The following is a 13,165-nucleotide window of genomic DNA, read 5'->3' on the forward strand; positions in this document are numbered from 1 at the left end:
TTTTTACTTGGTTAAAGTTTTCAAGATGTAAACATTTTGCGTGTAAAATTAGCCTAATGGATGTGAATGAAGTAAGTTATCGAGGTGATAAAACGAAAAATAAAATTTCTTTTTATCAAGGGACAGTCGACCGATTGTAGAATATACGTCGGTCGATTGTCAAGAAAGTCGTCCGACTTACTGGCCTTAAATATACGTCGGTCGATTGTCAAGAAAGTCGCCCGACTTACTAACTTTTCACGTATGTCGACCGTTTGTCAACTATGTCGGCCGACATAACATGTAAGTCGACCGACTGTCAACCAGGGTATAAAAAGGCCTCAGACGGCCGAAGAACCTTATTTCGGACGATTGAGTGATTTTACCAAAAATTCGAACTTTGCAAGGAGGAGTTTTTGATCACGATTTTCATATACATCTTTCAATTGTGATTCCAGTGCCATCAACCATTCAAGGTAATTCGTTCTAAATCGAAAGTTATAGAAGTTTTTGTGTATATATGTAATTATCGGTTGATTCACATAGTTTAGGACTTTGTTAGTGTTAATTGTTGATGAGAATGTGTTAATCGGCTTCCTCTGTATCCTTACCTGTCTTTGATTGAAACAAAACACCTTAAAATCGATTAATTTGGAATTGGATCTTGTGTTTCGAATCGTCCAAACAGTCGACCGATTGACTCTATAAGTTGACCGATTGACTCTATAAGTCGACCGATTTATTCTATGTCGGCCGGTTAACAAAGTCGATCGATTTACTTTTATGTCGGTCGATTGTCCTTGAAAGTCGACCGACTTTTCTGATATGTCGACCGACTGTAAAGTCTTTGTAATTTTCTTATGAATTCTTAACGATTGTGTTTGTATAGCAGAATCTATGGCTCAACAGGATAGTCCAGTGACCGAGGAAGTGCCTGAGAGAGAGGTGATTCTGTCCAAGAATCTTCCGGGTTTGACGGCAAGCGAAAACACCAATCTTATGGCGTGTTTAGACGAGGAAGGACCTGAAGCAAAGGAAGGCTTCGTTGATATTATCAAGTTTTTGAAAAGGTCCAGGATTTATACTGCAATAACTCTAGAATGCAAGGCATACTATTCGCACCAACGGGAATTCTGGAACAATGCTTCTATTGTGACTTAACGGGGAAAGAAGGTGATACGAAGTAGCGTTGGTGGTACTATTGTGAAGATCTCGGTTCAAACAGTTCGTGAAGACTTAGGCTTTCCCGATAATGATACTATGCCAGTCTTACTGAATAGAACTAAGGTCAGAAGGTGATTAGTAAGATGCGGATACTCTGGTGATCCGATTAAAGGTGCAGTTAAGAGAACTCGATTCTGTCATCGATACAAATACCTAACTTTGGTGCTATTGAGATGCATGAGTCCAATGGTAGGCGGATTTGATGAGTTGAACGAGACATACAGCTTGATGTTTGCAGCCCTAGTTCTTCATGCGGACTTCAATTTCTCTGAAGTGATTTTCAGAAGTATGTTGGTGAACGTGAAGAAGAAAAGCCACTTGATGTTTCCCAGGTTCTTGCAGGTGATGATTGAGAAACAAGTGCAAGGATTGAATAAGGTTTGGGAGGATGAGATTAAGCTGAATCATCTAAACGATGTGACGTTCAACCGAGTCAAGCAAAAGAGAGGTCCGGATGAACCATTCAAGAGACTGGTTGGCCATCTCGCGAATGAAAACTATATATGTCCACCAGGTGCTGCCTGTCGTCATGAGAACAGTACGTCTGGTAATGAAGATGATATCATCGCAGTTGGTGAAGATGATCAAGAAGTTAATCAGCCACCGCCAGTTGTTGCATCTGAACAGATACTGGTTGATGAAGAAGATGAAGAAGATGACATTGACCCCGATCAATTCGAGCTGAGAAAGCAAAAACAAGCTGAGGGTCCTTCAGTTACGATAAAGCTGAAACAAAGGCGAATAAGATTCGTTAAGAAGGCAAAGACAACTGAGTCATCTTCAGCTGCTCAACAGCAACAACCTCAGCAATCACAACAACAACAACCACCTTCAGTTGCTGCTACTCAAGAAACACCTGCTGTAACTGATACAGGAGTTCATGCTGCTACATCAATGCCTGTTATTACACGAGATACTGCGGTTGCTATATTAAGCGAGAAGGTTGTTAATATGGCTTCTGATTTTGAAAAGTTTAAAGAAGAAGCTAATGAACGAGAGAGAAGAAAAGATGCTGAGATTGCTAAACTGACCAAGCAGGTTGAATATCAACAAGTTGAAATGGAGAAGTTAAACGCTAAGGTTGAAGCTCAGAATTTGCTGATTGTAAAGGCTGACACTGCAGCGAACAAGGCACTGTCGAAAGTGATTGAGTGGGAAACCAACTTCGACATTGAAGCTGTTGATCTCGATGAGAATATAGATTTTGGTAATTTTGACGATCAAGGCGAGGATGAGCTAGGTTTGGATATTGCTAAAGGTACAAGCGAGAACCCACTGTCAGTAATTCCTCTTAATATTGATTATTCTTTACGTGATTTTTTAGCAAAGCAGAATCGTATGAATCATTCAGTTGTGTTTGATGAATTAGAAGAAGGGGAGATCCCGCCGGATCTAAGCACTGATGAGCAGGCCGAGCTAGTGCGTCAAGAGCAACAAGCAAGTACTTCAGCTGACGCGACTGCTAGCTCATCTCTTGAGAATCGTTACGATTCTAATGACGATTTTGAGGAAGTTGTCGAGAAAAATGATAACGACAAAGATTTTGATGAAGTAATTATCGAAGATGAACCAATAGGTGATTTTCCGGAGTACGAACGTAATAATGATAAAGATCCACCTACGTTTCAAGATTACTTCAAAATAAGTGAAGAGCTTCTAAACCGTAAATGAGAAGAAAAAGAAAAGACCGAAGATTTGCCTCCAGGGTTTTTACCGGTCAAAATAAATAAAGAAAAGGTAGAGGTTCTAGAAGCTGAATGGAAGATCCTGTTAAGGATCAGAAAATATTGTGAGAAGCCAGCGCCGGAACCTGAATGGCTGAACTACATTAATAGGCCGTCGAATCTTTTGGCTAAAGGAAAAATCATTGCTTGGGCTTACATCAAAGAACTTGATATATACGCTATAAAGAAGGAGTACGGAGTGGACTACATCAAACATGGATTCGAGTTCAAGACTCTACCTTATTTTGAATTTATGCAGGTGGCTAAGCTCAAAATGTTATATCGGGATTATTATGGAACTCCTGATATCATTTGCAGAAAGATAAGACGATCATACATGTCAAAGAACTTTGAGGAATTCAGTCCTCAATTTTCCACGATCACTTATCGAACAAACAAGAAAACGGGCGAACGAAGAAAGGTTGTTAAATACAAGCCGGTAAGATATATGAGAAAGGTTCATGTGATGAAAATGTCACAGAATTTTAGCCCACGTTTTCGCTGGTGGTACTACGATGAACGCTCAGAGGAAGCAGTCATCGTCTTGGACAAATTGAAGGAAGATGAGATGGATTCGATACGGGTTTTAGATCCCGTTTGGTTGAGAAATTGCTGTGAAGCTGACATCTTCACATTGTACTACAATCAGATGATGTACAGGCCAGAAAATAGAGTTCAAGCTCAACAATACATTCGTGTTGCCAAGGTTTGCTATTTGAACAATATGGTTACAGATACGTACAGAGATTGAAGCAGATCGAAGACTTATGAGGAACTAGGTCTTAGGGGGAGTTTGTTAGTGCATATTTTGTAATCCCTAGTTCCATGTACTTTTAATATATTATTCGATCTTGTAATGACATGTAATACTGTTAAACGTTGGATTGTCGTATATATATATATATATATATATATATATATATATATATATATATATATATATATATATTTATATATATGTGTGTGTGTGTGTGTGTGTGTAAACGTTTTATTGTAATGTGTAATGTTACTCAACAGTCGGCCGACTGAGAGCCAGTAGGTCCACACGATTTAGACACAGATGGAACAGAGTGTTCCATCTCGTCATCAGATAACCCAACAACTTAGATTGGAGAGGGATTTGCTGCTGGTTCTTCATCATCATCAAGAGCTTGCTGAGTAGGCTCTTCAAACAATAACTCCTCATCTTCTTGACCAGAAGATGAAGTATGGGTAGTTTCATCAAATGTAACATTAATGGATTCTTCAAAACAACCCCTTCTTTTATTGAAAACCCTATATGCCTTTGACATGTTGGAATATCTTAAAAATATACCTTCATTAGCCTTAGCATCAAATTTGCCTAACTGATCCCTATTATTTAGAATGAAACAGGGAGTGCCAAATACATGAAGAAATGAAATTGAGGGTCTTCAGCCTTTGAGAACTTCATAAGTAGTTTTCTGATGTCTTTTCACTATTAAAGATCTATTTTGGGTAAAACATGCAGTGTTCACAACTTCTGCCCAATATGAATTTTTCAACCCATACTCAACCAACATAGATCTTGCTACTTCAATGAGAGTTCTGTTTCTTCTTTCTGAAACACCATTCTATTGAGGTGTTCTCACAGCAGAAAAGTTCTATGAAATACCTTTGTCAGAACAAAATTCTTCCAATGTTGCATTTCTGAATTCTGTACCATGATCACTTCTAAGCTTCTTCAGCAGGTGCCTATTCAGTAGTTCCATTCTTTTGATAAAAATTGATAGTTTCATCAGCAGCTTCATTCTTTTGCTTCAAAAAGAATACCCAAGTGTATTTGGAATATTCATCAACAATCACCAGTGTATACTTCTTCCCACTACAGCTGGCTATATTAACAGGACCAAAAAGATCTATATGAAGAAGGTGAAATGGTTTCTCTACAGATGAAATCTGCTTTGATTTGAATGAGGCATGATGATGCTTCCCTTTTTCACAACCAGGACACAATCTGTCCTTCACATAAGATATTGTGGGTAGCCTAGACACCAAACTTTTACTAGATAACTTATGAATATCTTTGAAGTTGAGATGTGAGAGTCTCTTGTGCCATAACCATTTAAGGTTGTCTGCTGCCTTTGAGTAAAAACAAATGTCAGTTGTTATGATTGATGTGTTCATGTTAATTTGATACATGTTCTCATGTCTTTTTGCTGTCAACAGTGGCTTCCCTGTCTTATCAAAAATAGTGCCCATCTTCCTTCTGAATTGGACTATCTTACTTTTGCTTGTCAGTTGGCTTATGCTAATTAAATTATGTTTAAGCCCAACGACATATGCCACATTTGTAAATATATCATTCCCATTTGTTAAAGTACCAAAACCCTTTGTGTAACCTAACGAATTATCTCCATATGATACAACTGGACCATCCTTTTCTTGATAGTCCATCAGCAGGGACTTACATCCGGTCATATGTCTCGAACAACCACTATCGAGATACCAGATTTGCTTGTTTTGAATGCCCTGCACAGTAGCTAAGAGATTAGTTCTTTTTGGGAACCCATCCAAGGATGGGTTCTGGAAGAATCATCTTAGATGCTTTCTTCCTTGCTGCTTGGTTGGTTTGAGGGGTAGCAGCATTGGGGTTCATAACATTGGTACATTGATGGGACAAGTGAGTTTTGCTGCCACATTTGTAGCATTTTCTCACTTTTGGTCTCGGTAGCTGGTTTGCAGTAGAAGTACTGGGTGACTGGTTCTGCTGCTGGCTTTGAGTGACTGCCAATAGCAGCTGGTCGAGCTTCACAGTCAGTAACTCAACGATGGATGTCTCCGTACCTGATTCTATTGTTTTAGCTTTTCCTTTATGGGCAGCTTTTGGCTTGGAACCAGTACCATTAACACGATCTGCTGCCTTGCCTTTGGATTTAGACTTACCAGTGTGGGAAGTTACTGGTTTGCCTTCAGCTGCTGGTTGACCAGCAGGTGTCGCTTTAGACTTCCCAGCATTTTGATTTGCTGGTTTGTCTTCAGTTGCTGATTGGTCAGTATGACTTTCAGCAATAGGCTCAGTAGTCAGACAGCTAGAAGATTTAACTGACTTAAGATTTCTCTTGTTATTTTCAGTTATTTCCTTCTTGATTTGTCTTTCCTTGGGAGTCATATAGTAAATACTTGAGGGATCAGTAGTTTCATCAATTGAAGCACTGGTTTCCTTAGCTTTTACTTCACTCTCCAAAATTTCTTTCATGGACGGTGGTGGGGTCTCTGTAGGTCTGACAAACTTATTTGTTAAGACCTTTTTACCCTTAACTATCTTAGCAAAAGTATTTGGCAAGATAGCTTCAGGATCAGTTTCAAGAATGGGGTCTATAAAAGTGACTTCTGCAAGAGCAGCAGCAGCAGCATAGTCACCAGCAAAGAAAGCTTCAACTTGGGCAGGCACCTGCTCACCAGCAGGCACCTGCTCATCTGCGTTGAGCAGATGTACACCATGAAGCAACAATCTTTTTGAGATCATTTAGCTGGTTCTTGACATCTGTTGCCTCAACGTGAAGAGACTTTAAAGCAAAATTTTGTTTTTCCAGTTTTAAAATTTCATCTTTCAAGATTTTAATTTTATCGTTTTTGCCTTTAAGTTTTTCATTTAAAGATTTGTTGTCATTTTTCAAAACTTCTTCACGATTACTGCCTCTACATAAATCAACTCTTAGGTAGTCAAACATTTCAGCTTTTTTATCATCAGTATAAGTTCGAAAATTATCCACCTTATACAGTATTTCAGATTTCCAATGAGGTGAATCCTTTTTCAGATCAGCTTCCCTCATATCAACCATAAACGTACTTCCATTATCATCCTCATCAGACTTCTCGACCTCCTTGGCCATCAAACACAGCTTTCTACCAAAAGCATAACCAGCACCATCATCATCAGTATCACTGTCAGAGGATGAAGAAGAGCTGGTTTCATCCCAGTCACGATGCTCAGCAACTAGAACCTTTTTTGGCTTCTTTCCCTTCTTATCAGTCTTTGCATTTTCCTTCATCTGAGCTTTCATAGCTTTGTACTTGTTCTTGTACTTGTCAGCTTTTGAGAAAGAGTTAGCATGCGAGACAGAAGGTTTCCTGGACATGCATTTAGCTGCAAAACGTCCAACCTTCCCACAATTGTAACACTCAGATTTAGGATCCATGACTGATTTGCTGCTATACCTAGCACTTGGTTTCTTACTCCCTTTGTATGACTTGTTGGTTCTATTACGATTGAACCTTTTGAACTGCCTAGCCAGCAGAGCCATACCTTCAGCAAACCCTTCCACATCATCTTCATCATCACTGCTTTCTTTAGACCCAGTACCACTATCCACCTCATCTTCAGCTGACTCTTCTTCTGCCATCAACTTTTAAACCAGTAAAGCTTTTTGAGCTTTCTTTTTAGTAGCAGCAATAAGAGCAGTATCATCAGTTTTTGAGGATTTTGAGGTGGTGGGGGAAGACTTAAAGTTTTCTTTTAAATTTAGTTCAAGTTTAGCCTCTGCCTTCTCATGGTTCCAAAGTGTAGCATAGAGAGAAGACATGTTAAAGTTCTTTAAAGTCTGGGTGGTTCTTAAAGGGTCAGTAACAGGTTTCCATTTAGCAGGCAGTGAGTCAATGAATTTGTTTACTTGCTCAAAATCAGTATATGTGATCTTTAAAGTAAGCAGGTCAGCAACTAAGGAGTTAAACCTAATGAAGGTTTGCTTAAGGGTCTCACTCTTATAGGCAAAGAACATTTCATATTCTCTTTTTAAAGCAATAATCTTGTTCTGACTAACCTCATCCATGCCCTCATATGTAACATCTAGATAGTCTAACATAAGTTTAGCATTTAACTTTCCCTTAATCAGTTTGAACAGGTGGTTAGGTAATGTTATAGCTAACAAGGTTCTGATCTTAGGGTCAAGTCCAACATGACGTTTGTCCTCAGCATCCCATTCAGATGCAGGGAGAACAACCTCTCTGCCAGGAACAGTAGGAGTGTCAGCAGTAGCTGGAACGCTTGCAATAGTCTCAGCTGGGACAAAAGGACCATCTGTAGCAATGCCAGGCATGATTGGGTCAATAGACTCAAGATGAAACATTAACCTTGCCTTCCAAGTTTCATACTCATCTTCATCTAATTTGGGTGGTCTATTGGATGAGCCATTTTCAAGGTAAGCTGTATTTGAGTATGCAGCCATGAGAGAATTCAGATCCAAGATATTAAATTATCAAGACTGAAGCTCTGATACCAGTTGTTGGTCCCTTGATAAACAACATGTATATTGTAGAGAGGGGGGGGGGGGGGGGTGAATACAATTTCTTTTAATTAACTTAACAGTTAAACACAATTTAGTATTCAAGCATGTAATTTAAATAGAGTCAAAGGTAATTTTCAACGGTTTATTCTTTATTGATTAAATCACAAAGAATTACAACTATCCTTGGTGGAATGATAGTTGGTTGATGCAGATTTACCTAGATTATAGCTATGAGGATAAACTTAAAGCTATTACACATTTTGGACTTTAAATAATAAAACCCACACCACTGATTGTTACAATAGTGGATACAATAATTTATAGTAGTCCTATTATCCGTGTAATTGATCCATTGTCCACTGGTACATAGGATGTCTGTACTTGTAGAGACAATTGTGTCAGAGAGCGTGCTCCCTTGTTTCCTCTTTGGTAGCTATTTGCAGGAACACCACAATTCGGTTTGGCACCACTATTTGTTTAAACAAATAGAATGTTGTGTTCCCTAGGCGTTGACAAAGTATAACCCATGTCTGCACATGCGTTAAACTTCTGCATTCTCACGTGGTCTGGTAAGGTCACTTGTCAGCCGCTGACGCGTGTCCTTTTCTGTTCAACTTTGTCTTCGACTTCTGTTGAATAGTACAATTAATGTAGACCACTCAGGAAACCACCATGCCTGTAATGGAGCATGGCTGTCTTGTGTTGTACGCTGATTACCAGGTATACTGGTTCTTCTCATGCTGAGTCACTAGATCTTCTTGAATTGTTGGGTACTCATCCTGTGTTGATTCGAAGAATACTCTCTACCTTGTGCTGGTAGACTAGGCAGCATACTAAACACTTGACATAGTAATATTTGCTGTCTATACATAAACAAACTTGTGCCGGCTGCACATAACATTTTAGTGCAAATAAATTACAGTTTTGTAACAACCCAAACCAACCCACGACTAAACCGCGTAAAAATACGAAATAAATTTTTTTTCCCTGGTACAGCATCTTGCGCGGCGCGCCAAAACGGCCTGTCCCCGAAGGTTTTAAACGCGAAAAAGATCGGACACTTCCCGACACTTTTGGACCAAACGCTTTTCACAATACATTAATATATGTAAAACTAACACGATTAATTAATTAAAACGAGTTTTACATCGTGGGGCCCACATATGCCCAAAATACCCCTTTTAATACAAAATACAACTACGACCCAATGAGTTTAAATTCCAACAAAACGACGAGCATGATGTTGGGGATAAACTACCCACTCCTAGGTCGAGTCCAAAAGTAATCCAAGTAAGCAACAAAATGGAAAATCATCTAAATCCCGAGCATACCCTTGCCACGTCCGCCTTCGAACCTAAAAATGTAAACAACGAGAGGGTAAGCTAATGCTTAGCGAATGCAATACTTATACGCATACATACATAATCCAATTACTTGCATACACCTACACAACAACACAATAACATTAGCAAACCGCAATAACGAATAAACGATTAATCGTACGTACAATAAGTCAACATCATAAGCATAGAGATCTCAACAATATTATACGCCAAAAACAAATACGTACAATACTACTAAAATTACACAACCCAATATACCCAATGTCGACATTCGACTCGATGGTGGCCGACGAAGAGTAGTAGGTCAAAATCGTTAACTACTCACCACCCATCGCACACGTAAGTGGCCGACGAAGAGTAGTAGGTCAAAATCATTAACTACTCACCACTACGCACCATGAGGCCGACGAAAAGTGCAACCGAAACGTTAACACTTACCTCAATCACAAGGATGGCCGACGAAAAGCGAAAACGCTTACAATCCCACGATAAGTGGCCAACGAGGAGCGGATCCCCAAACGGATAACACTCACCACTTACCCCAACACACATATGTGGCCGACGAAGAGCGATAGGTCAAACATTAATCACTCACCACATATCTAAACATACACATGTAGCCGACGAAGAGTGATAGGTCAAACGTTAATCACTCGCTACATGCCCAAACACACACATGTGACCGACGAAGAGCGATAGATCGAACATTAATCACTCGTCACATGCTCACCTCCAATCGTGGTCAACAAAGAGTCATTCCTTTCGGATATAACTCACCACATTCCAAACACCATATATACACATGTGGCCGACAAAGAGTGATAGGTCATACGTTTATCACTCGCCACATACACAAAACGAATATAGCCAACGAAGAGCTATCCACACGGATATCACTCGCTATATTTTCCCATCTCAATGGTGGTCCACGAAAAGTGAATCCTAACGGATGTCACTTACCACGTCGCACACAAGCAACCAAATTATATACATAAGCGTATAAATATTCCACTCACCTCGATTACTTGAAAAGCAATCCTACTTGAGCTCCCAAAATCGTCCAATGCAAATCACCTAAGTAATTCATAAACAAATAAGCTAAACACTCTAGCTTATGCCCAAAACACCAATAAGTGCAATTTCGACCCATATGCACATACCTCCATTTGACTAAGTCAAATCTTGCCCAAAACACCCATAACCACCATTAACTAGTGATTATGTTCCAACAACCTATTTTACTCAAAGTTTTATCATCAAAACATCCTACTTGTATCAATTTGTACAAAAACCCATTTTGACCAAATTTCAAGTCAAGCACCCATTTGCAAGTTTTCACTAATAATCACTTTTAATTTAAGTTAACTAGTGATATTAACACCCGAAAATGATTATTAACTAACCAATTTCATCATCCACCCAAAACCCACCAACAATGGTCATCAACACCATTTACTAGCTTAATCACCCATTTATCACTAATGGGTCTTATTCAAGAACACACAAATCAAAACCCCAATCAAGAACACTAAATCAAACTATGAATTTCGGAGTTAGGACTTACCAAAATAACCACAACGTAGCCAAGAGTGAGATGAACAACCTTAACACTTGGACTTTTGATCAAATCAAGCTCCTTCTCTTCCAAATTACCAAATCTCTCTCAAGAAATCACTCTCTCTCTCTAGAATGAAATGAGTGTGAGTGTGGATGTGAAAATGATTCAAAAGTGGATCTAAAACTGATCTAAAAGCCACAAATCCGTCCACAAGTGAAAGGACCATAATACCCTTCATTTAGACACTTAAAATGCTGAAAAAACGCATCAGACCCAATCGGCGCGCCGCGCCAAATGGTGGGGCGCCGCTCCACACTGCAGGTCAGATTTCAGAAACTTGTTTTGGCCATAACTTTTTGACCGTAGCTTCGGTTTCGATGAATCAAATATCGTTGGAAACGTAATAAGATATTCTTTCCAATGGTAAGGCTTTAAAACATCAACTCAAACTTTATTTAGGGTTGAAAAGATATGTACACACCTTGTACCTCAAACAACGTCCAGTTTTCTTAGACATTCGAACAAACAACACGTACCTGCTTCGTACACTTCATATACGCATCGTACACCATAAATACATTATGTACAATAAATATTTGGGTCTTACAACTCTCCCCCACTTAGAATCGATCACGTCCTCGTGATCCTCGTCACTCAAATTAGCAAGTACCAAAATCCATGGTCCTTCGACATACGTCCAAACTCGATGTCCACAACATTTCCCCCAAATTCGAAGATTTCATACAAATCCTTTAGGCGACCTTACACAAAGTTACCTTTCCGTTTAGAATCATCATCCGTGATTCACCACTTCTACCCAACCGAGTACTATGTCTCGCTTCATCCCCGAACCGGGACAAACTCATGCCTCGACCGCATGACATAAGCAAGCTAACGTTCCATACCTCGTATCAAGTTAGTAATCCCTTTAGCGTACCCTTATCATGTACATCGCTAAAGTAACCGCACAACAATAACATGGCAAACAAGCAAATACAACGGAGCCGACGAAAAGTGAATCCTCATGATTGGATACCACTTGCCCCACATCCTTACGCGTACGTGGCCGACGAAAAGCGGTAGATCAAACGTTAACCACTTACCACTACGCAACAAGAGGCCGACAAAAAGCGCATCCTTACGGATTACACTTACCTCTACCCACACATGGCCAAACAAAAAAAAAATGATTACAAACGGAAAATGCATTCCATACACCAATAAGTAGCCGACGAAAAGCGAATCCTAGCGGATAACACTTACTACTTATCACGCCTCAACCGTGGCCAATGAAAAGTGAATCCTCGCAATTGGATAACACTTGCCACAATACATATAAACAAATTAAGTATATGCACATACTTAGAATCATTTCACACATCCAGGAATTTTCGCACATGAAATATCCGCACGCGCGAATATCGCCATCACAATCGAGCAAGAACCACTTATATCGCACATAGGCACAAAACAATAATTCTCTAGAAGAGAATCCGACACACACATCCCTTAACCGAAGGATTTCACCTTGCTCGTCAAACACGTCCATTACCTCTCAACGAGATTTACCACATTACCAACTCGGTGATAATTTAAGTCCAAAATCATAAGTACAATTTTAACCGAAATTGTACTCTACCACAAATCGACCAAATCTAGGTCCCGACACAAATCTCGGATCTACCAAAATAAACATCATCCGAGATCTCATACTAAAACCTCCTCGTGCGGGAGTGTATCTCCCCCACTTGGAACTACGTTCCATGATCACATTTTGTACAACCATACCATGCTACCCAAGGTAGACTTTACTAACTATTGGGTTCACACAACCCACTACCATAACTTGCTCCAATCCTCGAGCATACTAAGGACCTTAACCTATCCTTAAACACTTCGACGAAAAGTGCACCACGAGTTACCCCAAACTTTATTCTTGCAATTCACCGATTGCCATAACTTACCAAAGTTTTGCCTAGTCACTCATGTACCTAAGGGTTTATCCCCGGTACCCTAAGTACAACGCAACCGCATCACCATCGGAGTCAAACACTATGCTTGTAGGTATGGAAGAAGGCACCTATCGTCGCA

Source organism: Rutidosis leptorrhynchoides, chromosome 5, assembly GCF_046630445.1.
Source record: "Rutidosis leptorrhynchoides isolate AG116_Rl617_1_P2 chromosome 5, CSIRO_AGI_Rlap_v1, whole genome shotgun sequence".
NCBI classification, from domain to species: Eukaryota; Viridiplantae; Streptophyta; class Magnoliopsida; order Asterales; family Asteraceae; genus Rutidosis; species Rutidosis leptorrhynchoides.